Below are 26,871 nucleotides of genomic sequence, written 5' to 3'. Positions count from 1 at the left end.
CGTTTGTCATATTGTTATTTAATTTACAAGCATATGCAAATTTCCTATCATTTGAAATAACACGTGAGTTGGGTCAGATACATGTGAAAATGAGCAAACACACAAAAGCCCCAAAACTTAATAGTATGCTTTTTTTTAATAAAGATTTCACTCTTAAGCCTGATGACTAAGCTTACCTCGCCTTGATGCAAAAAGGGTATGAAGCAATATTGTGTGTTTTATAAGTAAAATCTAATCATTTTCAATATTCATATGTTCTTTCAAAGATATCTCTATGGGACTTACTGGCTCTTATCTCTCCTGCCCTCACTCCCTGCCCTCCTAACCCCATCTACTGCCAGCATTATTATTCTAGCAGATACCACCAAAATGAACACCACCAAAGGAAGTCTTGAGAAGAGAACAAAAATTGAAAGCATTGAACGTGAACATCAATATGAATTATTCTACGAGTTTCATCTAGGGGGATGAAGGTAGTGATATGGGCTTATTTGATGTATATAAAGTCAGTCACTTTACAGGCCGTATTCTGTGCTAGGGCAGTATTCTCTACCTTTACTCATTATCACACCAACCACATTTCTTTAATGAGGAAATTGAAACAGGAAGAGGTGAAGCAATTTACCCAAGCTCATATGCAGTCTAGCACCCCAGGCTGCGTTCCTAGCCATGAGCTGACTACTTGTCTATTTGTACCGTATGTCTGCTTAAGCACTCGCGGGAGCTCTGTCCTTTGCCCCAAGTATAGTCAGGTAGGGTGAGCTTGTTCCTGGAGCTATATGAAAACCTCGGAGTGTAGGATGTGAGCCATGCAGTGTGTGTCACAACTTACCTGGAAGGTGGAAGGAGAGCTAGATAACCACTGGGATGCTCACTTCCCTTCTTCCCTTGTTCAGGTTTCTTGTGTTGCCTTGTGTGGAGGGGAGAGAAGCCTGCCCCACACCCCTTCCCTCCACTCCAACAGCCACTCCTTGGACCAGCCTAGAATTCCTCAGGGAAAGCCAGGAGAGGTATGGTTCTGGTCCTGTTAGCAAATTCTTTTTTGGCTCTTCGGTAGACTTAAGTTAACCAGGCACTTGTGAAGCCTGGAAGGCATTCAGTATCCTTAGGAATAGAAAATTATCTTTGGTGGGGTTCAGCCTGGGTTGTTCCCCTTGGGTAAGGCCAGGATAAACGGACTCCCAGCTTCAAAATACTTCTGCTTTAAAGCCTTATATCTGACATTTGAAACTCAAGATACAGTTTGAAAAGGTTTTCCTTGGTAAGACCACCAAATTAACCCATTGCTAGTAGCCTCTTGGGTATATAAATAAAAATACAGTGTCATTAACAAGCAGTCCATCACACTGTCTATCCAGTTAGCTGACCCTTAGCTGGCTCATAGTTTGGCTCCTTTGTCAGGGGAAGCTGGTATGGATGGCACAACACAGGTGCCCTTGGCACTCCTGCTGTGTTTGTGTGCCTGGGCTGGGAATGTACTCTCCTACTTCTTATCTGTAGAGGGGTGACTGACAGAAGGTAGGGTTACAGAGCCAGACCGGAGGCGAGAGAGCTCTCTCTTCTCTTCCTGGGTGGTCTCTTTGTTCCTATCTTCTTAGAAAAGATGATTAGATATAGTCCTGGGGTAGGTAGGGACCCTAGAGATCACACAGACGCACCTGCATTATTGCTTTGCAGATAAGAAAACTGAACCTTACAGTGGTAAAACGCCATGCCCAAGGTCAGTGTAATGTCAGAGATTATGATCATGGATGTCATCCAAAGAAAATTCGAATTCTGTCTAAGCTACTAAGTGGAACCAATTAGTCATCTAGTTTCCTTAAAGGTCTTCAGTGCTATTTCCTGGTGAAAGCCTTAGTATATATAGTTCATGCATGGAGCCCTCTGGGTAGAAGGAATTGAGGTGGAAGAAAGAGTATAAAAATTTTTTAAAATTATTTATAATGGGTACTCCACTAACTGTCTAAAGGGATTTGCAGCAGCTTGTAATGAAAAGGAGACATGTAATAAAGCTGTAAAATACTAAAAAAGAAAGAAAATATATAGAAGGATAGGGAATAGTCATATCCAAGTGCTAAGTTAAAGGTGGCCAAGGAGAGCAATATGAATAACTCATTTTCATTATCTTTTAAATCTATTTAATTCTTCAGATACAACATTTTTGGAGAGTAGATGGTGAGCTTACGATTATTTCTCACCCATCCCAGAGTTTTTAAATTTGTTTTGTTTTGTTTTTTAATTCCCCCAGGGAAGGGCTTTCGGGCCATCAGTGATGTTCTCTGATCTTTAGTGACTTGGATAGATAGTACCCAGGAGGCATCACTACCATGGCTTCACCATTATTCTGAGACACTCTTTTCATGGTGCAGTTTGGTCCCATATCCATGATCGTAGCTTGTACCTGGGAGCATACATTGTCACCTAATCATTTAGTTGTCTTTTTTTTTTTTAAAGACTGTTGAGGTCTCTGCACCTTTGGGCACATGCAAGGTAGGACTGCAAACCTGGGACATCTCGTCAGAATTCATTTATCTGAATCAACAGCATATATTGAGTACCTGCTCATGTCCCACCCTTGTGGAGGAGCAAGGGATAAGATGGGAGTTGGACCTGACTGATAGATAGCTGTGGGTCCAGAGACTTATAACACAATGTAATGACACAGTATGATAGAGCAGAACAGTGATCGTAATGACCTGTTTTAGGAACGCAATAGAAGAGCAGATTCTGTCCAGAGGCATGGGAGGAGGCTTCTCGGGAAGGTAATATGTGTTTTGTTACTTCTTTCAACAAATAGTTAATGAGTGTCTATTTTCTTCCAGACATGGTATTGGGTGCTGGCATGATCAAAACAGTTCTGGTCACTATTCTCATGGAATTTGAAGCAATAGGCTATCTATAGAAGAAGGAGACTCCTAGACCGTATTTTGAGGCAGGGGGGAAGCCTGTGAACAAAGATGAAAGCAGCATAGAGCTAAAGGGTGACCAGATAATGTGAGGGGCATAAAGGAACTTGAACTTAATCCTAGAGAAAGTGGAGGGACAGGGAAGGATTTAAGGAGGGGAATGGCATGATCTGATTTGTGCTTTCAAAGTTAATTAGCCACAAATATGTAATTATATAAAAAACAAAACCATAAAAGTACTAGGAAAAAACATAGATTCATATTTATATAATGTTGGGGAAAAGCTTTTACTGTGTGACCTAAAAAAGTTAAAACTATACAGAAAAAGATGTGACTAAGTAGATTTAAAAGTTGTATACCACCCAACCACTATTAAAAGTTAAAAAGGTAAAAGTTAAAAGTAAGAAAACTTTTAAAAAGTTAAAAAGGACAAACGGGAAAATTTAATAGCCTTGCTATATAAATGGCTTTTACACATAAATAAGAAAAAGAACACCTCATAGAAAATGGGCAAAAGAAGAAATTCAGACATTCAAGAAAAGATGAAAATATTCAAATGTACTAGTAACTTAAACATATTAAAACTGGTAAATGCCATTTTTTATTTACCGGATAGAACAAAGGTTTTTTTTTTAAACGGTAATGCCGTGTTAGTGAGGGACTAGGGTAACACTTGCAAGCAGTAGTGGTTTAAGTGTGGTTTGGAAGAGCAATTTGTAATATGTATCAGAATGAGTAGATACAGTGACTCAGCAAATTTATTTTTAGAAATATATCCTGAGGAAATAGGTCCATTCACAAAAATCTTTGTTCCAAATGGTTTATTCCAATGTTGTTTATAATAGCAGAAGAAAATGAAAACACACAAAAACCAAAAATAACAACAAAACACCTTATAAGGAAACAGTGTAAATGCCTCACCCTAAAATAAAGAGTTGATTAAAAACACAGTGACCCAGCCACACACTCAGATTCTGCATAATTAAGAGAAAAGATGTAACTATTTATTGATGTGGAAATTTGCCCATGATATATGTATATATATACACATATACGTATTTAATATATATATATATTTAATTTTATTTTAAGTAGGCTCCATGCCCATTGTGGGGCTTGAACTCACCACCCGGAGATCAAGAGTCACCCGCTTTACCGACAGAGCCAGGCAGGTGCCCTGCCCATGATAAGTTTTTAAAGGAGAATAGAAGATAATGGAAAGCTATCATTTTTGTAAAAACATATTTTATGTACATATACACAAGATAAAATCTGGGAGAAAAGATAGCAAAGTATTAAATGTTATTTCCGATTGTAGCTGGTATTTTTTTATTCTGCCCATCTTTTATTCTCATTGCTCTTCATCAAATAGGGATGACTAGGAGAAATAAATCGGTTGTTGTAACCCATTAAGATGGTTAGTGCAGGTGCAAAAGACCAAGGCAAGGGTATTTGGGAAGCCTCTGCCATAGTCCAGGTAAGATGTGGAGAAGGCTTATCTGGACTCTAGTGGTCTCCAACTTTTACTGTACTTCAGAATGAGTACTCATTCATTTAGAGCCTTGACATTGGTATATTTTAACTTCTGCCACCCCACCCCAGGTGACAAAAATGTGTAGCCAGAGATAAGACCAATACTTTCTAGGGCAGTGGCATTTGAAAGAAGAGGAAGATTTGATGTTTCATGGGTGGGATCCCAGAAAACGATATTAAAACTAAGGCAACCGTGAAGCTGGCTTTAGTGGGTTCCCTTTCATCCTATATAGCTTTCAGGGTCAGTGTATTGCTGAAGAATGCAGGGGCACTGGAAAATGGCCTCAGTTGATCTCTGTCTGTTGCAGCTAGCATTGTGGGATTGGAGCCTGCATCATTCTCCATATACTTGGGAGTACAACAGGCTACAGGAACAAATCGCCCATCTTCCTAATGCCCTGCATGTGAGCAGTCAGTGCTCAGTAATGCTGGCCAAGCAGGGAACTGGAATGGTACAGAGAAAGGATGACATTTTATATACATGTGTGAATGGGACTGTTACTTACATGGTGATGTTTTTAGGAGAGGTTTTGTTTTAAAGCGTGCTAGAGTTTGCTGTTCATTACTAATTGCAGTGTGTGTAGGTGTTAGCTAACATTCCAGTAACTGAATGTTTCCAGCAACATGGCAATAGCTTCCATTAAGGTTTAAAAATTATGATTTGCTTTTAATTACTACCCTTCTTAATGGGTGTTACTCAAATGGGAAGTAAAACACCACATATTCTCACCAGGCTTTGATGCTAGAGATTACTGAGGCAATTTGGAGACAGATCTCACAAGGTACCAAGTGAATACAGGTTAATTTTAATACATGATGTGCATTGACATTTTTATTCTAGATAGCAACAGAGAGACTTTTGTATAGCTGAGGAGGAATTATATCAGATTTTGGCTATGGAGATAGGATTTCTCACTTTTATTGGCTGAAAAAAATAAGTGAAGCCACTATAAACAGTATTGAAATATTAATCATGCCTTCCATAATTAAACACCCCCTTTAAAAATAAAAGCTGCACAATAAGTCTTTCACTTCATCTTTGACTTTCATCCTAACCCTGGTGGAGGGAAATGGGCTCTGGTTGGAATCAATCTTGAAAGTGACTTTGACTTTGCAGAGAGCAACAGTGTCGAGAAGAACTTGACTGTATCTTGTCTCCTACTTGGGGTCACCGTTTTGGTAGATGGGAGAGAAGCTGCAGAAACAGGACAGGAAATGGCACTGCTTCCACCAAAGGTCAAGGGAAGATTAAGATAATGAACTGCATCCCAGACCCCGTGCTGGCAGCCCAAAGTTCAGTTGTGTAAATATGGACTCAGAACCATTCCCAAAAGGCACAGTGAGGTCAGGAGCCTTTGGGAGAGAGACAACGTGGAGGGTGAGGTGAGGGATTCAGTGAGCAGGTCTCATGTTACTCTTCCAGTCAGTCATTGACATCAAAGCATGTGTATGCCTTAATTGGCAGGTAGAAGTGCTGTGCAGGTGACAGCAAGCCTCTGGGAAGATAAGAACTGAAATTGTTGAGCTTCAGGTCATTGATCTTTATGCTTCACTGAAACCGGTCCTCTCCACTTGGGTGTCAGTCCCAGCTGCGACTGACCACAAAGCCCGAAAGGCAGAGGCTGTGGTTCTGTCAACTCGAGATTCTCATATGCCCATGCAGCAACTTAATAAAATTTGTCACCATCATCCCCATTTTACTTTGTAAGGATGTATATGTATGTAGTAAATAAAATTCAAACAATTGTTATGCCTTTTGGTAAAGGTATACAATGAAGAATCAGTCTCTCTCTCTTTTCCCTTCCCTGTACCCTAGACCCCCTCTCCCATTTCCCCTCCCTGGAGAGAGTCACCGTTAGTCATTTTTAAACATCCTCCCAGAGATAGATCTCCTCCTTCATCGTCTTCTCCGTTTCCCCCTCCATCTTCTTTTTACACAGGTAGAAGTCAACTTACACACTGTTCTCTATCTCGCTATGTTCTTATGTTTGCTTGTCAATAGTTTCCGGAGCTCATTCCACAGCACTCCACACAGGACTAACTTACTCTGTGAAAGATTGCACAGAACCGCGATGTATTTAACCAGGCCCCTAAGTGATAGACTTTAGATTTTTTTTTCCAACTTTTGTCAATGCTTCAGTGAATGTATTTGCAATTGTCTTTATGTATGTGGAAATATTTCAGAGGGATTCATTCTCAGACATAAAGTTTCTGCGAGTACATGCGTTTTAAATTTTCCTTGATATGGACACATTGTCCTCTAAATATTGAGCCAATTTACACCTTATCAAGAATGTATGAGACCTTGAAAATATTATGTGAAGTGAAAGAAGCAGGTTGCCAAAAGGCCACATATCTATAATTCCACTTATGATGGAATATTCAGAATAGGCAAATCTATAGGGATAGAGAGTAGATAGTGGTTGCCAGGAGCTGGGAGCAGGGGAGATTAGGGAATGGCTGCTAATGGGTACAAGGTTTCTTTTGGGGTGATGAAAACATTGTAAACTTAGATAATGGTGGTGGTTGCACAACTGTGAATGTACTATAATTCACTGGATGGTACACTTTAAAAAGGATGAATTTTGCGCGCCTGGGTGGCTCAGTTGGTTAAGCGACTGCCTTCGGCTCAGGTCATGATCCTGGAGTCCCGGGATCAAGTCCCACATCGGGCTCCCTGCTCAGCAGGGAGTCTGCTTCTCCCTCTGACCCTCTTCCCTCTGGTGCTCTCTCTCTCTCATTCTCTCTCTCTCAAATAAATAAATAAAATCTTAAAAAAAGATGAATTTTATGCTATGTGAATTAGACCTCAATAAAGCTACCAGTCAAAAAAAATGTAAGTGGGTGCCTGTTCTCCCCTCCCCCTTGACAGTGTATGTTCACACTGTTGCACCATAATTCATTCTAATTATAACAGTCCTTCTCCATTCTTTCTAAAAGAAGAGGACCAAGCAAGAAATAAAAAGAAAGATCTGAAGGGCCAGGCAAGATCTAAGGATTTGGACTGTCAACTTTATAGTCTAACAACAATGGAAATGACTAAGATGGCAACAGTCAAAATAATCAAGTTGTCAGCAATTGCCGGTGAATTCAGCAGCCACGTAGGAATGAGGCTTAAGAATTCCAAAAAGGATGAGGGACCTATTTCACTCAGCCTAAATGATTTTGAAATCTCTTTTTGTTTGCTTAACTAAGGCCATTAATGCCCCATCTCCTGAATGCAGAACTAAATCCAACAGCCTGTCAATAGAAAATATACTGAAGCCCTTCTACAGAGATAGAGAAGGTATGAAAACCAAATACAAAGCATTATTTTTTAAACACAGTTCCAGAGCTACTGATATTCAGGTTGAGAAACGCATCATTGCTGGCCTTAGAGTTGACTGGTATTTTCATTGAGCTCAGTTTGCTTTGGATTCCATTTCACCCCTTTTCACCTCTCGCCTCTAGATTAACCCTGTTAAATTCTTCTTTTTCTATGATGTCTTATATTTCAACCTGCTTGTGCCCTGTGGGATTAAAAGCTAAATACTCTTTAACAAGAGTAATCCCTTAAGTGGACATGTTTCCAATATCGTTAGCCGTTTGATCGTAAGGGAAAGGAGAGGAAGGTGTGAAAGTAAAGGAAAGAGGTTGGAGATTTCCACCTTAGTAGTAGTTTACTGTGAAGGGACCCTCCATGCCAATATTTGCATAAGAATAGCCCCGTTCATAATTCTCAAGAATAAGTTCATTTTCTCTCTTCCTCTGAGAGATAATATGCCCCAAGAAACTGAGCTCCACAAGGAAAATCTTGATATATTTGACACCTCCCTCTTTTTGACTCAGCCTCTGTGACTTTAATAATAACAACTACCACTTACAAATAGAGCTTAATTAATATGGGGCAGCCACTGGTCTAGGCACACTTCTCATATTGGCTCATTTAATCTTTACGAGAATTCTCTGGGGAAAGCACTCTTTGTTCCACTGCTGTGGATTGATTCATATGGTGAAGCCCTAACCCTCAAGGTGATAGTATATGGAAATAATTAGACTTAGATGATGTCATATGGGTGGGGTCCTCATGATGGGATTAGTACCCTTATGGAAAGAGACACCAGAGAGCTTGCTCCCCTTTCTCTCTGACGTTTGAGGGCACAGCAGATAGGTGGCCATCTGCAAGCCAGGGAAAGAGTCCTCATCAAAGAACCAGTTCAGCCACCATGTTGGTCTTGGATTTCCCAGCCTCCAGAACTGTGAGAAATCATCCTCATTCTGTAAGCCCCCCAGTCTGTGATATTTTGTTAATGGCAGCCCAGCCTAGCTAATCCAACCATTGCTATGTAGAGGAGAAGCTTGGGACCAAGAGAGGTTCAGTAACTTACCTAGTCAGAACTAGAATGTGATGAACGCAGGATTCACACTCAGTCCGACTCAGGTCTGCATCTGATTATGCACTGTTATGGTTGATTGTGATAAAGGCTACAGTGTCCATGTATTTTTTGGGCCACTCATCTTTCTGACATTTTGGACTCCAATCAAAGATTATGTCTGTGCCTTCACTGTAGCTTCTCTTCACCTTGTTTCAGAGGCTGTGCCCTCTATTCACCTGTAAGAGCTGGGACTTCTTTTCATTTTTGCAAATTAGTTCCTAGCATAGTGTCTGGGTAGGTGTTTAACAAGTCCTCATTTGAGTGAATATGTGCATGGTAAAGATAAAACTACCTAACCTCATGAAGTTTTCTGAATAATAATAAATTATTGTGAGTTCTTTGAAAATAAGAATATTGCTGTATGCTAAGAGAGCTGACACAGTAAGAGGACTGGGACCAGGTCCCCAGTACCTGTAAGCCCACGGGGACCAGGCTCACTTATCTTTTGAGCTTCCTTGGTTCCAGGGAGCCCTCCAGGGTGACGTAGGACAGCTTAGGACCTGGCTCAGACGAACTGAGCTTCTGGGGTCAGAAATCCTCTGTGACAGGAGCCTGGAATTCCTGACATGTCCAGAGGAAACTGCTCTCAGAGCACTTTTTTTTTTTTTTTAAGGTTTTATTTATTTGGCAGAGAGAGAGAGGACAAGCAGGAGCAATAGGGGGGGGGGAGAGAGAGAGAGAAGCAGGCTCCCCACTGAGCAGGGAGCCCGATACAGGGTCTGATCCCAGGACCCCAGGATCATGATCTGAGCCGAAGGCACATGCTTAACTGACTGAGCCACCCAGGCGCTCCTGGAATGAAATAGTTTTAAAAATGCTATAGTTCCTCTCTCCTTTCTCCTCTAAGTCTGAAAATATTTTGTGGTTTTTGGTCATGTGATAATACCCATTGCTACAATTTTTCTATTAGTTACTACTTTCTGACATAGAATATTCCATGCCTAGTGATGCCATTAAGCAAGTCCTGATACAGAGAGGAAAGTACTGAGGCAGTTAACTCCAATGGATTTGAATCCAAGCTCTGGCACTTAGCAAATGTGTAAACTTGGGCAATTTACTTAAGTTCTCCATGCCTCAGTTTCCTTATCTGTAAAATGTGGTTATCAATGTCTACCTCTAGCATTGCACTAGGGATTAAATGAGGATTAATTTAAATGAGGATTCATTAATGTATTTGAAGCAATTAGTATGGTGCCTGGCAATTTTAAGAACTCTATGTTAGCTCTGATTATTGCAGACTCTCAATGATGCATTTGTGGCTGCCTGCCTGCTCATAGACCCCATTTTTGGGAATTGCCTTCACCCACTACCTCTTCTTCCCTAGGGACATTTGTATTATACAAATGGATCATCCATCCAGGTCGCAGTTGTTTGGATCAGGAAGGGACATCTTACCTGAGCTGGATAAATCAGAACTCATTCCTTGGTTTGAGAACAGTGAGCACTTGAGCCAATAAACTGTGGGTTGCTGAGCTGAAAAGTTGTATAGACACAGATCTGAGGCCATTATGCAAGCCCTGATGGGTGGATAGAGAAAGCTTTGCTGCTAAGAGAAGTAGGAAAGTGGGGCAGATATGAGAAGAAAACAGGAGAAACTCTATGACCTATAAGAAATGGTGAGAGGCTTGGGAAAATGACTTTTCCAGTTCTTGAGACCAGTCTGAGGAACTTTGTGCTTGAATCCCTGAGAGCTCCAGAGTCTTGCACTAACAGTCTCCAATTCCCAACCCTTTCCTTGAATAGCTTAAGCAATCCTTTCTGTGCTGTGCACATAAAGAAGCTGTGATTGAAACTGAACTTCAGCAGGAAAGACCATCAGTGGTCTACAAATGTTTTTTGATCACATAGTTGCAGAATTTTCAAAAACTATGTATCCCCATACATTTTCAAGTTGACATCTAAAATTTTTATCTTCGGTTTAAATATCATGTATCATAGAATCTAAGAATACATTGATTGCAAGGTATTATGCTTCATACTTACTATGTTAGATTATGCACAGCTAAGAAAGAAAAAATGCTATCCAACTATGACCCACCATCATTGTAAGATGCATCCCAATTTCAGAGATGTTAAAAATGTGAAAAAAAATATATGTCTTAGAATCATTGAAAGGTGGTCATTACCAAGGATATCAGACTTTTTGTAACATATTGTAAATATTAACATTTAAAAATAAAACTGCTACATTCTTCTTTTAAATGTATCCAAGGAATCTAAGCACTCCAAGGATTTGATATCCACCATGGTCCTGTTAAAAAATGTAGATGAGCAAGATCTTTTTTAACGTTTGGAAATTTTATATCTCCCCTCAACCCCTTGATTCTATATTTCCATTCTGTTACCTATACAGAATTTTGTCCACATGTTGATATATTCCTATGTAAAAATATATTAAAGTCTCTTATTGATTATCCTATCCATCATACTGTTCTATAAGAAAAATATACCTAAAAACTGAAAATTTGTTTTCTTCCCTGTATCCATAGACTTTAAGTCCGCACTATCCAATACAGTAGCCACTAGAAGCTATTTAAGTTTAAATTAATTAAAACGTAATGAAATTAAAAATTCAGTTCCCTCATCATGTTAGCCACAAGTACTCAATAGCCACAAGTGCCTAATTAGTGGCTCCCATATCAGTAGGGCACATAGAGAACACTTCTCTCGTCGCAGAATGTTCCATTGGACAGAGCTGATCTAAAAGTTAAGTTTTTTCCTAATTCATTTATCATTATACTTATTATAAGTACTCATTTGATCAAAACAACCTAAACATATGTTTTTATAAATAATTAAACAAGAGGAAACATTTAACTATGTGTGCCTTAGTCAAATGAAAGGAGTGGCTTTCTTTTTTAATAGTTTTCGTGTTCTGCGACTTACTGCTCGAATGAACTGGGTTCAGCATCCATTCTGTTACTAATGGTTAATTTTGTAGATGGAAGCATTGAGAAATTTTCTTCATACAAATAAGTAGATAAAACTAGAAAGTTTTATGATAACATTGTTGCTCATTTCTTTGAACTTAGGAGTTTATGAGCCAAAAATTGAATAATGATCTGCCATCCAAATTTATATTGAAGGATCTTTCAGCTCACAACTTCATTAGGTACTTCTTCATTTCTGTTCAAATCAAAGAATTAGAAACCACTTGATTTGCAAAATAATTTTGCATTAGAGTCATCCACTTTCTCAATTCCTGGAAAGTATACAAAAAACATATGAAGACTTATGAAGTTATTATCAATTATACCTTTTACTCTTTTACTTAGAGGCACTGAATCTAACCTGAAAAATATCGCTAATTTTACTGTACTTTTTCCAATAAAATGTATTGTGCTAAATGCTTCTTTTCTTATCATATATTGTAAATAATATTTTTCAGAGGCTGAAGATTTTAACTTATTTAACTGTGAGAAATAATGACCATAAACCCTCAGTAGAGAAGTCTAGCTTAATTTTCAAATGAATTAGTCAAATTACAGTTACTCCATGATAGGAAAACCATGACTTTAATTTACAACTGAAATAAATATGTTGATAGGTTTTGAGAAATATTATAAGCTACAAAGAGAAATAAATTATGGAGTGCATTCTGTAAGGTAGATCAGGTTAGGACTAAAGTGATGACAAATAGAATTAGGTTATTTTTATAATATTGCAAATGCAGAATAGTAAATGAATAAGCTCTTTTCTCTAATTTGTAATTATGCAAGGTGATATGTTGTGAGATAATAAGCTATATATAAAGCAAGGAGTTCGACAAATTTTTTGGTAATTGGTAATTGGCATTGGTAATTTTTTAGTAACCTTATGTGCATGTGTGTGTATTAAACTCTGGTGTTTGGTTTTAGATAATTAAGGTACAATCATATGTAAAAATAAAAAGTCCCTTAATTTCATTAGATATTAATTTCATTAGACCTTTCCCCTTGTAATTACTGAAAGTGAAATGTATATATTTATGAATGCTAATTATTTGGCAGCTAGAATATAATAAAATTTTTGAAAATTGGAGGTGGCAAATATTAAATGTTTTATTAAATGAAATTAGGTGAGAATTGACCAGGGGATAGGATATATAGCTCATTATATAATTTGATAAAATAGATTTTAGATATCTTATTAATAATACACACCAAATTTGAAAAAAATCATTATAAAAATTTATCCAAACGATTTATTCTAATTGGTCTTTTAAAAATACAGTAATCCCAGAAAATATTCCATTTCTACTTGAAAGAATCAACATTAGAAGTCTATACTGTTTGACTGTTTGACTGTTTCTTTCCAAGTAGTGATATGTTCCAGAGAAGACTTTGAGAATAGCTAAACATTATAACTTTTATTTAAATATGTAAGGGAACAACTGTTTTTAGAGATCCATGTTTCTCTGCTCTCTTTGGAACTCTTCCTCAAGAGGGAGGCAACACTTAGTGGATGTAAGAAGAGAAATGACCAAAGCAGCCATTGTTCTACCAGCCGGGTCCACCATGGATTGGAGTTCAGAACACCCAAACCTGGGCCAGAATGCCCCTGGGGTTGGGTAAGATGACAACCCCATCGGTTTCTGGCGCTCAGAGGATGTGCCCCCTTTGTTTGATGTCTTGGAGAGTCCTAGGACTGTGGCAAGATATCAGAGTTGGATCTGAGGTGCATGAGAGGTTATCTTTCTTTCATATAGACCAGAGAACTTTTGGAAACATAGGCACATTCTCATTCTCAGACTAGATTAATTTTAGGAAAAAAATAGAGACAGAAGTTGAGGATCTGGGGAAAAAAATCCCTTAGAACTACATGTGACCACATAGCCCTTGGAAATTGTATGTATCTGTCTGAAAATCACTGGTGTCCATGCTTGTTTATAAAGCTGGGATTCTCTTTTCTTTCTTTAAAAAATTATTATTAAAGGGGCACCTGGATTGCTCAGCTGGTGGAACATGGAACTCTTGATCCCAGGGTCATAAGTTTGAGCCCCACATTGGGCATAGAGATTATTTTTTAAAATATTATTAAAGTTATTAGGGTAGCATTAAATTTCAAAAAAAATGTTTTACTGGCCTTATATAAAACAATTGTCTACCTTCCCTTCTAGTTTTCAGTTGTCCATATACTATATATGTGCTTTTTTTTTTAAAGGTTTTATTTATTCATTCGAGACACAGAGATACAGAGAAAGAGAGAGCATGAGCAGGGGGAGAGGCAGAGGGAGAGGGAGAAGCAGGCTCCCCACTGAGCCAGGAGCCGGACGTGGGGCTCAATCCTAGGACCCTGGGATCATGACCTGAGCTGAAGGCAGACGCTTAACCATCTGAGCCACCCAGGTGCCCTATATATGTGCTTTTATGTAATGGTCGTCTTAGTCTACCCAGAGACTTGTGTTCTGCTTTTTTTCTGTGTTTGTATTTTTTTGAGGTAATGTTGGATAACATTCTAGGTAGTACCCAGAGCATGTATGAACCACTTATCACCAGTGGTTGGCCCACATGTCTGTGTTAAAACACTTTTATTAGTTTTGAATTCCTTCTGTAACAAATTATCACAAAATCTGTGACTCAGAACAACACACGTTTTTTATCATAGGTTTTGCAGGTCAGGTGTCCTAAAATCATGGGGTTGGCAGGATTGCATTCCTTCTTGAGGCTCTAGGGGAAGACCAACCTCCCATGTCTTTTTCAGCTTCTAGAAACTGCCTGCATTCCTTGCCTCATGCACCCCCCCCCACTTCATCTTCAAAGTCAGCAGTAATATATTTTTACATCTCTCTTTGTGATTCTTCTGTTACTACCCTCTACCCGCTGCTTTATAAGGAACCCTTTGATTTTATTGGGCTCACCTGGATATCCAGGATACTCTCTCCATATAAAGACCAGCTGATTAGCAACCCTAATTTCCCTTTGCCACAGGTTCCAGGGACCAGGACACAGACATTTTAATGGGCTGTTCTGCCTATTGCAGACCCTGAAATCAGTTTGTCACTGAATTTCCCTTTTTTTCTAGAAATAAACAAGAGGGCCATTTGGTGTTATTATCATTCCATGTTGTTTGCCTGCCAACAATGCACTGAGCTCTCCACTAAAACATATTTAGGAACAGTCTTGCTTAATGTGCTTACAAATATGATTATTGTTAACATTTTCAATTATTTAACATTTATCGAGCACCAACCATGCGCTAAGTACTCCTCAAAACATATAATTAGTCATGGTTGTTGCCTAAAGGGTTTAGTATATAAAATTAGACAGACAAGTCTAAAATTAGACAGATGCAAACATCTATAAATAGCAATGCTTTGCAAAAGAACTGCATATCCCAGACGCAGTGCTTCCTATTATGTGTTCCCTAAACTCATCTTCACTCTCATAAGGCCTAGAAATGTACACTCTACAGAAAATATACAATGAAAGTTTATGTAGACAGGAAGAAATGCTGTGTAAATGCCACTTGTGAGCAATTTTTATAAAATTTGGGACAACTACCTTGCATTTTTATTTCCTATCTAATGACAAAGTCTTTTTGTGTTCTATGATCAGCATGAAAAGAAAATATCCCATAAAAGATGCACAGTATGAAATTTAATTGCTAACTAGAGGAAAAATTTTTCAAAAGCTTGGATTGTGAATGACAAGCCTAGCTCTCAGAAGTCTAGAGCCATTTTAGGAGACTGTTTCACACTATCACTCAAGAGCAACCAAGAAACCATTTCCACAGCTTAGAAGCTTGAACCAGCCATTGTGTTAGTGTCTTAGGATGGTTGGTTGAAGTATAAACATGTATACACTACTTGGTCTAAACCTCTAATGAGTTTCCCTGGCACTAACTTCCTCCCTGTAACATTTATAGGGAGGGGGTTTGGCAGAGGTGAATTCAATTTATGTACTTGTCCTTTTTTTTTTTACAGGATGGAAGCATGTTTACACCATTTTAAAATACCAGTGTTTTGTTTGATGAACTCTAGGAGTCAAACCTTCTCATTTATTTGATGATAAATAAACTGAGGCCCTGAGGTAAGGTGAATTGCTTAAGGCTATAAAAGAGTTAATATTCTCTAGTTAATATCAGAGTCAGAACTTGAATCACAGTAACCTGTGACACCAGCGGGTGTTTCTCCATTTCACCTCAATGCTCCTTGTCTGCCTCTTATCAGACATTCCTTCAATATCTTCTAGCCTCTACTGTTACCCACCTTTTGCATGTAATTCTTTAAAAAAAAAAAGATTTATTTATTTATTTTATATATAGAGAGAGCAGGGCAGGGAGGGGGAGAGGGAGAGAGAGAGAGTCTTAAGCAGACTGCGCTGAGCTGGACGCTGGGCTCAATCTCACGACCCTGAGACTGCGACCTGAGCTGAAACCAAGAGTTGGAGGCTTAACTGGCTGCACCACCTAGGCGCCCCTATAATTCTTTAACATTAAAAAAGGGGGAATGTTTCTGCAATGCCCTGTATCTGTTCTCATTGGCTTTTCCCAAATGTTCTTCCAAAGTGTCAAATAGATTGTGGAAGCATCAACCTATAGCTTCAAGGAAAGGTCCAAGTTGTCATGCTCCCTGATGCTCCCTGATGACATGATGCTCCCCTGTTAGGAGAACTGATGAGGGTTTGAGGTCCCTGCCTGACCTGGCCAACCAGCACTTTGGACACAAGAATGGGTGCAGGCCTCTGCCTGTTCTCACCACAGAGCATGGGGCCGCCATGTTACGGGGTTCCACCACAAGATGCCAGCAATATCTGGATGTATGGGACAGATTCTTACCTAAACTAAAATTACTTAGTGTTCATCTGACTGTCTCCTCACAGTCAGAGTAGCAGATGGAAAGGCTGGAACATGGCCTTGTTTTAGGGACCAGTGCTCTTGTTAGAAGGAGACTCCACAGCATGGTATCTCCAACCTTACCAAGTCAGTTTTTAAACTGCTTAATGCCACCTTTCTCTGATTGTAACAGCGTTGCCTTCATTTAAATCTAGCTCCATCACTTACCACCTGTGTTCCAGCTGGCTTGTTGTATAGCCCCTCTGTACCTTGGTTTCCTTGTCTGTAAAATGTAGGCAATTTTGGCATTTACCTCAGAGGATTTCTTTTTTTTTTTATAATGTTAATTACCTCTTTTTTAAAATTTTATTTTATTATGTTAATCACCATACATTACATCATTAGTTTTGGATGTAGTGTTCCATGATTCATTCTTTGCGTATAACACCCAGTGCTCCATTCAATACATGCCCTCTTTAATACCCATCACCAGGCTAACCCCTCCCCCCTAGGACCCTCAGTTTGTTTCTCAGAGTCCATAGTCTCTCATGGTTCGTCTCCCCCTCCAATTTCCCCCCCTTCATTTTTCCCTTCCTACTATCTTCTTCTTTTTTTTTTTTTTTTTAACATATAATGTATTATTTGTTTCAGAGGTACAGGTCTGAGATTCAACAATCTTACACAATTCACAGCACTCACCATAGCACATACCCTCCCCAATGTCTATCACCCAGCCACCCCATCCCGCCCACCCCCCACCACTCCAGCAACCCTCAGTTTGTTTCCTGAGATTAAGAATTCCTCATATCAGTGAGGTCATATGATACATGTCTTTCTCTGATTGACTTATTTCGTTTTGCATAATACCCTCTAGTTACATCCATGTCATTGCAAAAGGCAAGATTTCAGGGGTTTTTTTGATGGCTGCATAATATTCCATTGTATATATATATACCACATCTTCTTTATCTATTCATCTGTTGATGGACATCTTGGCTCTTTCCATAGTTTGGCTATTGTGGACATTACTGCTATAAACATTGGGGTGCACATACCCCTTCGGATCCCTACATTTGTATCTTTAGTAGTGCAATTGCTGGGTCATAGGGTAGCTCTATTTTCTTTCTTTTTTTTTTTTTTAAAGATTTTATTTATTTATTTGACAGAGACACAGCAAGAGAGGGAACACAAGCAGGGGGAGTGGGAGAGGGAGAAGCAGGCTTCCTACAGAGCAGGGAGCCCGATGCGGGGCTCGATCCCAGAACCCTGGGATCATGACCTGAGCCGAAGGCAGACGCTTAATGACTGAGCCACCCAGGCGCCCCTGGTAGCTCTATTTTCAACTTTTTGAGGAACCTCCATATTGTTTTCCAGAGTGGCTGCCCCAGTTTGCATTCCCACCAACAGTGTAGGAGGGTTCCCCTTTCTCCACCTCCCTGCCAACATCTCTCGTTTCCTGACTTGTTTATTTTAGCCATTCTGACTGGTGTGAGGTGGTATCTCATCCTCAGAGGATTTCTACGAGGGTTTCATGAGAGGTTATAGGCAAAGCACTTAGAAAAACAATCAGGCATATTATTAGTGTTCAATATGCTTTATTCTTGTTGTTACTCATTTGATATATATCGATGGAGGAACTACTATGTGCCTAGTGCTGAGGTAGGCACGATAGGGCAGTTAATAAGATAAAAGCCTTGCCTTCAAGGAGCTGCTGCAGAGAAGCTTTTGTAAAAGATAAGGATAATTTGGAAAGACCTAGGAAGAAGCTGTCAAAGTAGATGGCAACTAACTGTGGAGGTGAGACTTCTAAGCAGACATCAGAGAAGAAGAAAGCATCAAGCAGGGATAGGAACAGATTGCCTACAGGATGAAGATGGTGTCTTAGATGTATATCTAATGTGGCAAGTAGCTCTTGAGCTCTGGTCCTTGATAAGGGTTTAGTGGCATGAAGAATAATAATTGTATTTTTTTTGTGAGCAAAGTGGAGCAGCTAGACCTAAATTGATTAGTTCATTATATCAAGGAGGGTAAAGGAAAATAACATTTTTCATCAGGTCCCCACTGCCTGCAAGACAGATCTGCTTAAGGAAAAGATATGCTCAGGCAGTCACTGAACATTTTTCTAGAACATTTAAGGTAACACTATCTGATAGGAATGTAATTTGAGCCACGTATACAATTTCAGATTTTCTACTGGCTACATTAAGAAAAGGAAAAAGAAGCAGGTAAAATAAAATTTTACATTATATTTAACTCAACACTTTAAAAAATATCATTTCAACATATAATCAATATAAAAGTTATCAATGAGATATTTTACATTTGCTTTTGCAATGTAGGTTTTTGCTATCCAGTGTTGTTCATTTTATACTTAGAGTACATCTCAATTCATACTAGTTAGGTTTTAAGTGCTCAGTAACCACATGTGACTAGTGGTTACCGTACTGGACATTTCAAATCTGAAAGTTTTAGTGAGATTAGAGATTAAAAAAAATACATACCTGAAAATATTACCTCTCAGAAAATAAAATCAAATAATTTGGGTAATGCTGTATGTCACACACAGTTCTCTGATGGCAGAACATACTAAGGTTGTTTCAGTAATCCCTGCTACCAAAATTTTCAAAGAATAAAGGCAAGCACAAATCCACTGATGACTTGCTTGACGTGATGATTAATCAAGACATATGGGTGAGCATAAAGCAAGATTTCCTCCTATAATCAGTCTTCCACTGACCTTCATTAAGGACAAAGGGCATTTTAATGGATGAAGCCTTCACCTTTAATAAGCCTTTACTCTGTTATTTCCTATGGAACCATTCATTAGATTAACAAAACAATCTTAGCTGGTTAATGACAGAGCTGTGGTCAGAACCCCAGGGATAGCCTATGTCACCATTAGAGCCTGAAGGCAAAATGTCACTTGGGCCACTTCATCCAATCCAGTCAAGAAGATGTTGACCTATAATTGTATTCAGAGTTCAAGAGCTCAAGAGGTTATAGATGGGGATGAGTGGATCCATGCTTTGCACCATCATGTCAGCTTGAGAAAAGAATGCATAAGAGCATAAATAGTGATTGATATGGTCAAGGGTGAGGCATATTTGTTTCTGTTTCCAAATGATATTCCTGTTTATCATTGACTACTTTAGAAGAGGTATATTTGTTTATTGTTCAAATATATTTTGATTTTGGAATAATTTTAGATTTGTAGAAAAGTTGTAAAGATAGTACCAAGAATTCTGTGTACCTGTGCCAGGTTTCCCCCTTACATAACCATGGTATGTTTGTCAAAACTAGGAAATCAACTTTGGTACATTATTATTAACAAACCCCAGATTTTACATTGACTTAAAAAAAATCAGCAAAAAGAATTGTGTAAAAACCCAAATATTAAAGCACTTTTTGAACCTAATTTAAAACAAAAGATAACTCACATCTTGGAGAGAGGAAGGATGGGGTGAAGGACGCAAGAGGCGAAGGGGTGACATCAGCTCAGGATGGACACTCGGATGAATTTTTATCATTCAGGTCAGTTCAAGTCAGTTCAAAATGTATTTCTGGATGAAGACTTCCCCGACCTTACACCAATAGTTAGTGTTCACTCTGGAGAACAAACCTCTCTTAACACTTTATGTGTTGCATTGCCTGGTACTAATAGACTAAAAGAAGAGGAGGGACATGAGTGTTCAAGGTTCATGATTACAGCTTCCCCTACCTCATTTCTTGCCACCCATCAGTCTCTGTTAGCTAATGGGCTTTCAGAAAGCATCTCTGAAAGTTTTATGCATGAAGAATTTGCCTTGGGTCCTTTACTTTTTGAATCATTGGAAGGGAGATATATATCTCTAAAGATGTATAGTTAGGAATCATTATAGATAACACATCTTAGCACATTTAGGTAAAGTTATTCTTACTCTAAAATGAATTTAGGGCAACTGGGTCTACTCAATTTAACAAATACAACTTGAGCAAATGCCTTACATTTGGCACTGTTCTAGGCATGCTCTGAGGGCCACTTCTCTGGGAACACTGATTCACGGAATACTCTCTCTCTCTCTCTATTATAGAGTCTAGGTTCCTTGATGGTAGGGACTCAGAGAACTGTGTCTTATTTAATCTCTCTCATCCTTAGATACTCAACGCCTGAAACATTCTCCAGTATCTAGTAGACGCTTGATAGTGTTATTGAATCCATAATGGACAAATAACTATTAAATGGATAGGTGGTTGAATGAATGAATAAGTGAGTTACTAGCGGAGTAATTCCTAATCATTGTCCTTGAAGAGATTACACACTGGAAAGAGGCATAGAGAAGCACATAAATTATTATAATGCATGCTATAATGAGGTAAATACCATTAGAGGTGAGCCTGCTTAAAATAAAATTTTAAAAAGAGCACTGTTGAGGTTTAGGTAAGCATGGCACCTCCTGGGAAAATAAACTAGGAGTAAGCAGTAATTGAAATTATTCAGGAGGATGGATCAGCTGTCATCATCAGGGGTGGGACAGGAAATAAGTGAGGACATTTTAGCTTGAGGGACTAGAGTAAACAAACACAGCCAGGTGGGAGATCATGAATATTTGAAGAATTTGGTTTAGATAGCTTACATGTCATGGGTAGGTAAGTAAGGGAAAATAAATGAGATTAAGATTCACACACTGAGTCTACATTATATGGATCCTTGAATGCCTGGGTTTGTTAATTTGGAAATGATAACACAGATAAATCATGAGGAAAAGCTGGCTTGGCACAGGGGCCATAAAATAGATTTTTTTTTTAAAGATTTTATTTATTTATTTGACAGAGAGCGAGAGAGAGACACACAGGGAGAGAGGGAACACAAGCAGGGGGAGTAGGGGAGGGAGAAGCAGGCTTCCCGCTGAGCAGGGAGCCCGATGCGGGGCTCGATCCCAGGACCCTGGGATCATGACCTGAGCTGAAGGCAGACGCTTAATGACTGAGCTACTCAGGTGCCCCCAAAATAGGTTTGTTTTAACACATCTTCCAAAAACATAATGGTTCTAAGGGAAAGATTGGAATTACAGGGAAGAAAAAGGAATTTGTGGTAGTATGATGATATGCCTTGTCTTCAGGTTCTTTGATGACAAATCAGGATTTTCTTATGTTTGTAACGTAGGAATCTTTGCTGTGATTAAATCACGATATCTGTCCAGCCAGTAAAATACATTAAAGCAGTTTTGTTAAATAAGGAATTAAAATAGCGGTGGTTTTAGAACGTTATGCTTTTTCTTTATGTTACATTAAAAGTTATGTGGTCAAGCTGACCTGAGGTTTCTGAACAGAAGCTGAATAGTCAACTTCACATTGTTAAGAAGTGAAAAAGATCTGTGCCGATTTGCATTATGTATTACTCAAGGAGTCCAAAGGATGAAAATGAGCATCTCGTGTGGGCCAAGTATTCCTGGTTATAGCAAAGAAAAGGCCGATGAGCATCCCATTAATACTCTTTATTTGAAGACTTACTGTTGCAGTGGAATAATTCTTTAGGTTTATATGAAAATCTTCTTTGGAAAAAGACACATTGGATCACTTTGCTGAGTGGTTCCTGTTTATTTGCATTTACAGGGGCCTTCTGCTGCTCTTGCTGGGTGCCTCACTGGCCAACTCTGAGTGGTAAAGTCCCTCAGTTCCCAGCTCCAGGCTTGGTGGATGTAAAGATAGAGGCTATCAGCAATAATTGCTGGATGTGCTGTGTTTGCACATCTGCGGTGGCCTTCTGAATTGAGTTTCGGGCCAGAGCCAGGCAGCGCCCCCCCTTTATTTTTGTTGTCACACCATTAAAGGAAATGAGATTATGGCACAAATCATCACTCACATGACTCCAACATAGAAGGTTAGTGAGATATTGCAGAGATAATTCCATAGCCGCCATGGCCCTTGATAATAATTGCAATGTGACCACAGGGGATCACCTTCTAATAGGCTTTTGTTCAGTCAATTCATAGTCTGTTGTGTGCTCTGAGTTTGGATAATTAAAGTTGTGTCTCAGAAGCCACATGTGGTAGCTCATAATTACGTAGTCGAGTCTGAGAGAGAACTGAGGTGACTGACACACGGGCTGGAGTAAAGAACAGGGGCTCTGGTGACCAGGCAGAAAGAAACCAGTCCCCTCATTTGGGAACAGGGGGATGGTGTTCACTCCATAGCATCCACTGCTTTATTTATTTTAAAACGAAAATGAGTAATTACAGCCCTTCCCAGTCCAATCCGTACCCTCCAGAGGGACTTTCCCTAACCCTTTCCTATTGCCTCCAATGAAAGAATGGTAGCTGACCTGGGCAGTGAAGAAAATAGACATGGCTTATTTAAACACCATCATGGTTTAATTATTTAATCATTTGCATGTTGAGTGATTTGCATAAAAGCAGGAAAAGTCCCATGTTGGAATTTGGCCTGTATCTCCTCCTATTCCTCACTGGAGAAAAGATCTCGAAACTTGGCCTGGTGTAAGCTCTTTAATTTTAGAGAAATATGAACTTTGGAAAGCTTAGATTTGTTATTTTAAGGACACAATATTTGAAAGGAAAACAAATCCAAAGACCATATCCCATAAGGCCATATTTCCCAAGTCAGTTTAGAGCTGTCAAAGAAGCAAAGTAGTTGATTTTCCCCATGCAGTATGCCCTTGAAAAAGCATTTTCCTGAGTGCAATAGGCAGACTGCTTTGGTAAGTAGTGCCTTTTCAACATTCTAAGACTGGGTCCCAGATTTCTATATTAAACATGTAAGAGAGGGCTATTTTGCCCTTCTGTTTAAAAGTTGAAATGATAGTATAGGACATCTTTTATCCTAAATCTTTAGACTGTTTAGAAGATTCGTGGAATATACTTCTAAAGGGCTTTCAATTTCTGAGCCTTAAAAGTAGAATTCTGCTTTATTCTAATATAAGACATCTTTTCCTCCAAGTTTTGCCGGCAAAAGGGAGCAGATTTGCTACCACAAAATATGTCTCTTTGGCATAAAGATTATTTTCAGCTAAAGGCAATCAAAACCGGGCAGATTTAGGAAAAGCTTTTTACCTCCCCCTCAGCTGCCTAAATTTACAATGGAAAGGGGGCCTGTACCAGAAACACAACTATTACCAGAGATCCTTTTACCTAAGAAACTTATCTGCATAATAAGACATTTGTTTTCCAAATATTTTCTCTGCCTTCCTGTGAGTGGCTTTTCTTCCCCTTTGAATTCTAGACCTCTACCCAGTTTCTTAGCTGAGGATGTTATATAAGTCTCAAATACCTGGCTGCCTTTTGGGTTTTCATATCTTACAGTGCTCCCATAGGTATGTAATTAAATATATTTTTCTCCTGTTAATCTCTCTTACAGCAATTTAATTATTAGACTAGCCAAAGAACCTAGAAAGTGAGAAGGGAAAATTTTTTCTCCCCTACACCAGGTAGATAACAAAATGCTTCCTTCAAACACTGTCATCTCTTTGAAGCACAGCAAGTTTATTCTTCACCCAATGTGGAAACAACAATTGATATTCAAAATACTGCCCTTTCCTAAGGCTTTGCCTTCATGAAAATGAAACATATTTTGTACTGAGCACCATATGGTGTTTGTGAAGAGTGGACACACAGATGCTTCCTAATTAAAGCATTAAAGTTTGTCATGAGAAATGGCAGCCACAGATGATTTTGGCTGGGTGTGTGTATGGGAGGGGGGTAGGTGGGAAGGGATCCCAGAGAGTGGGTGAAGTGGTAGGCTGACTCCCAGCTTTTTCAAACAGAGGCTCTGATTGGTCCTCAGGGAACAGATAATGGCAAGAGGCAGTTAATTTGAAGATAATTGAGAGATCTCTTTCCTGTCTTCACACAATGAAACAAGGTATTGGGCCTCAGCTGGCACTTGCACTCTGGCAGGAAGAAAACGGCCCAGAACTGTCTGCTAAAGCTGCCACCTCATTTTCACTTCTCACACAAAGCTGGGAAACCCCTTTCCTGGCCTCCCCCCCCCCCCCCGCCTCACCCCCAGACTCCCAGGCATGCACCCATGTTTATTGTTTCAACACATCAGACCATAAGTAAGAATTTGCAAAGTGAGAGGATTGTAGGCAACTGGGGATGGTCTCTTGTGGAAAACAAGGGCTGTGCCTCTAAAAACACAAGCTTACAGACCAACCAGAAAAGGAGCACCCTCTCCGATGGCATGTTTTCTTCTAGAACGGGGCAGGTTTTCAAACTTCTTTTTTTCTTTCTCACCATCCTTGATGCTACGTACAAAACCACGGAAGTCCAGGAATACTAAGGGACTTTCTTAGGCTGACTTATCCACACAGCTTGTGATAAAGGTAATATGTACAAGAAATAGTCTTAAACAGGGCTCCACAATTCCCTTTGGAAGCTGCACTGAGAAGGGGAAGAGGTGGATCATAAAAAGTAAGGGGCTTTTTTTTCCTTTTCTTTTCTTTTTTTTGAGGGATCCTTCCCTCTTTTCTGCCTACCTTCCCAGCTCCTTTTTACTCTCTTTTAGGGAAGCATGCTCATAAATTCTAGGAAACCCTTAAGCCAAGTCCGTGGAAAAATAATCTGATTTCCTCTTTTAACACATACATGTGAGGAATAACTGGTAATTAGAATTACATAAGTGTGAAAAAGAATGTTGCTCTTTTTTTCTCAAAACAGGGAAACTTAATGGTGACAGGCTTAGGGGTATAACAATGATAAAGAACTTTACAAAGTGAAAAGAGCCAGATTTACCACATTTATTCCTCATCAGTAAAGCCCTAAAGAAAAAGATTTGTGGTAGTGGGCACACAGGCTAAGAGTGGTAGAGGGCGATCTGAATGAGAAAGCCAGGCCGGGGACACGGAATTAGGTGATTCATGCAGGATAGGTTGGGGGTCATTAAAGGTAGCCAGACAGCTGGGTTCGCCAGTCTGATTTAAATTTTTTTTTTGCAGTGAAACATATTTTTTTCTATTGTTTTGGTAAGTTGGGGCCAAGTACGTTTTTCTTCCCGGTGACTGGTGAGACTCTGGTGGTCTTCTCATTGGAGAGCTATCTTCAACTTTGTTCCTGGGGAGCACCATGGAGGTGGAAATATTGGTCTATGTTGTCACATCTGTGTTGTAATTACCCACAAAAGGCAGAATGGGGATAAATTGCTGGGACCATGGAAATAAAGAATAATGAAACTAAAATTAAAAATTTCTGGTTATCAAATGAGACCATAAAGAAAGCAAAGAGATAAGATTCAAACTTGCAGAAGAGATAAGCCAACAAATGTTTAATACTGAGAATAAAGAATTAATAAAGGTATGAAATAAACAAAAGTAAAACAACCCAATAGAAAAACTAGGTAAGTAAGAGAAATAGATATTTTATGGTAAAGAAAAGACAAATGATAGATTTACACAGGACAAAATGCTCAATTTCACTAGTAGGCAGGAGATGGAAATTAAACCCAAATGAGAACCTAATTCATAACCACCAGATTAACAAACAGTTGAGAAATCTGACAGACTCAAGTGCTGATATGAGTGTAGATGAAGAGATTGCTTATACACTCTGGAGTGTGTGTGCATTGGTACCACAACACTGGAAGATGATCTGATTATATTGATTCATCCAGTAATTCTATTCCTGGACCTAGCACCTCAGTAATTTCTGATCCATCTACAAGAATGGTCCTACATACTGTTTGTAAGAGCAAAAACTATCCAAACCGAAAGATCGTCAATAGGCAACTTTAAGAATAGATAGTGATAGTGGAGTATTATATAGCAGTGAGAATAAATGAAATAGAACTAGTATATACCTAATGCAGAATCTCACAAATAATATTTAGTGAAAAAGGAAAAAACCCCAGGTTTTACAAGATTGCATACAATATGATGCCATTTTTCTAAAGCCCAAATCAAGCAAATAAAATAATATATTATTTAAAGATAGTTGATTCTTTTTTATTCTCAGTAGTTATGTTCTCTATAAAGTTGTGGTGAACTTAATTAGCAAATACTGAACCATTGCTCCTAAGAAAAATAAACATACACATGCACCCACACATACCCACACACCTCAAGTAGATCATAATCTTAAATTCTGAAAACAGCTCCCTCCTCTGGTAGATTCTATTTTGCTGATTATACAGAAGAGAAAATGAAGTTCAGAAGTGTTTAAGTGACTTGCCTAAGCCACCCCTCAAACAAGTAACCAGAGTTGGGATTTAAACCCTGCTCAACCGACCCCAGAGCCTATGTTTTTTGCACTATACTGCACTGTCCCTTACTTCTC

This window comes from Callorhinus ursinus, unplaced genomic scaffold, assembly GCF_003265705.2.
Source record: "Callorhinus ursinus isolate GAN/ISIS: 27379988/994484 unplaced genomic scaffold, GSC_fseal_2.0 scaffold23, whole genome shotgun sequence".
Classification (NCBI taxonomy): Eukaryota; Metazoa; Chordata; class Mammalia; order Carnivora; family Otariidae; genus Callorhinus; species Callorhinus ursinus.
The sequence above is the reverse complement of the archived record's forward strand: the minus strand, read 5'-3'. Positions refer to the sequence as shown.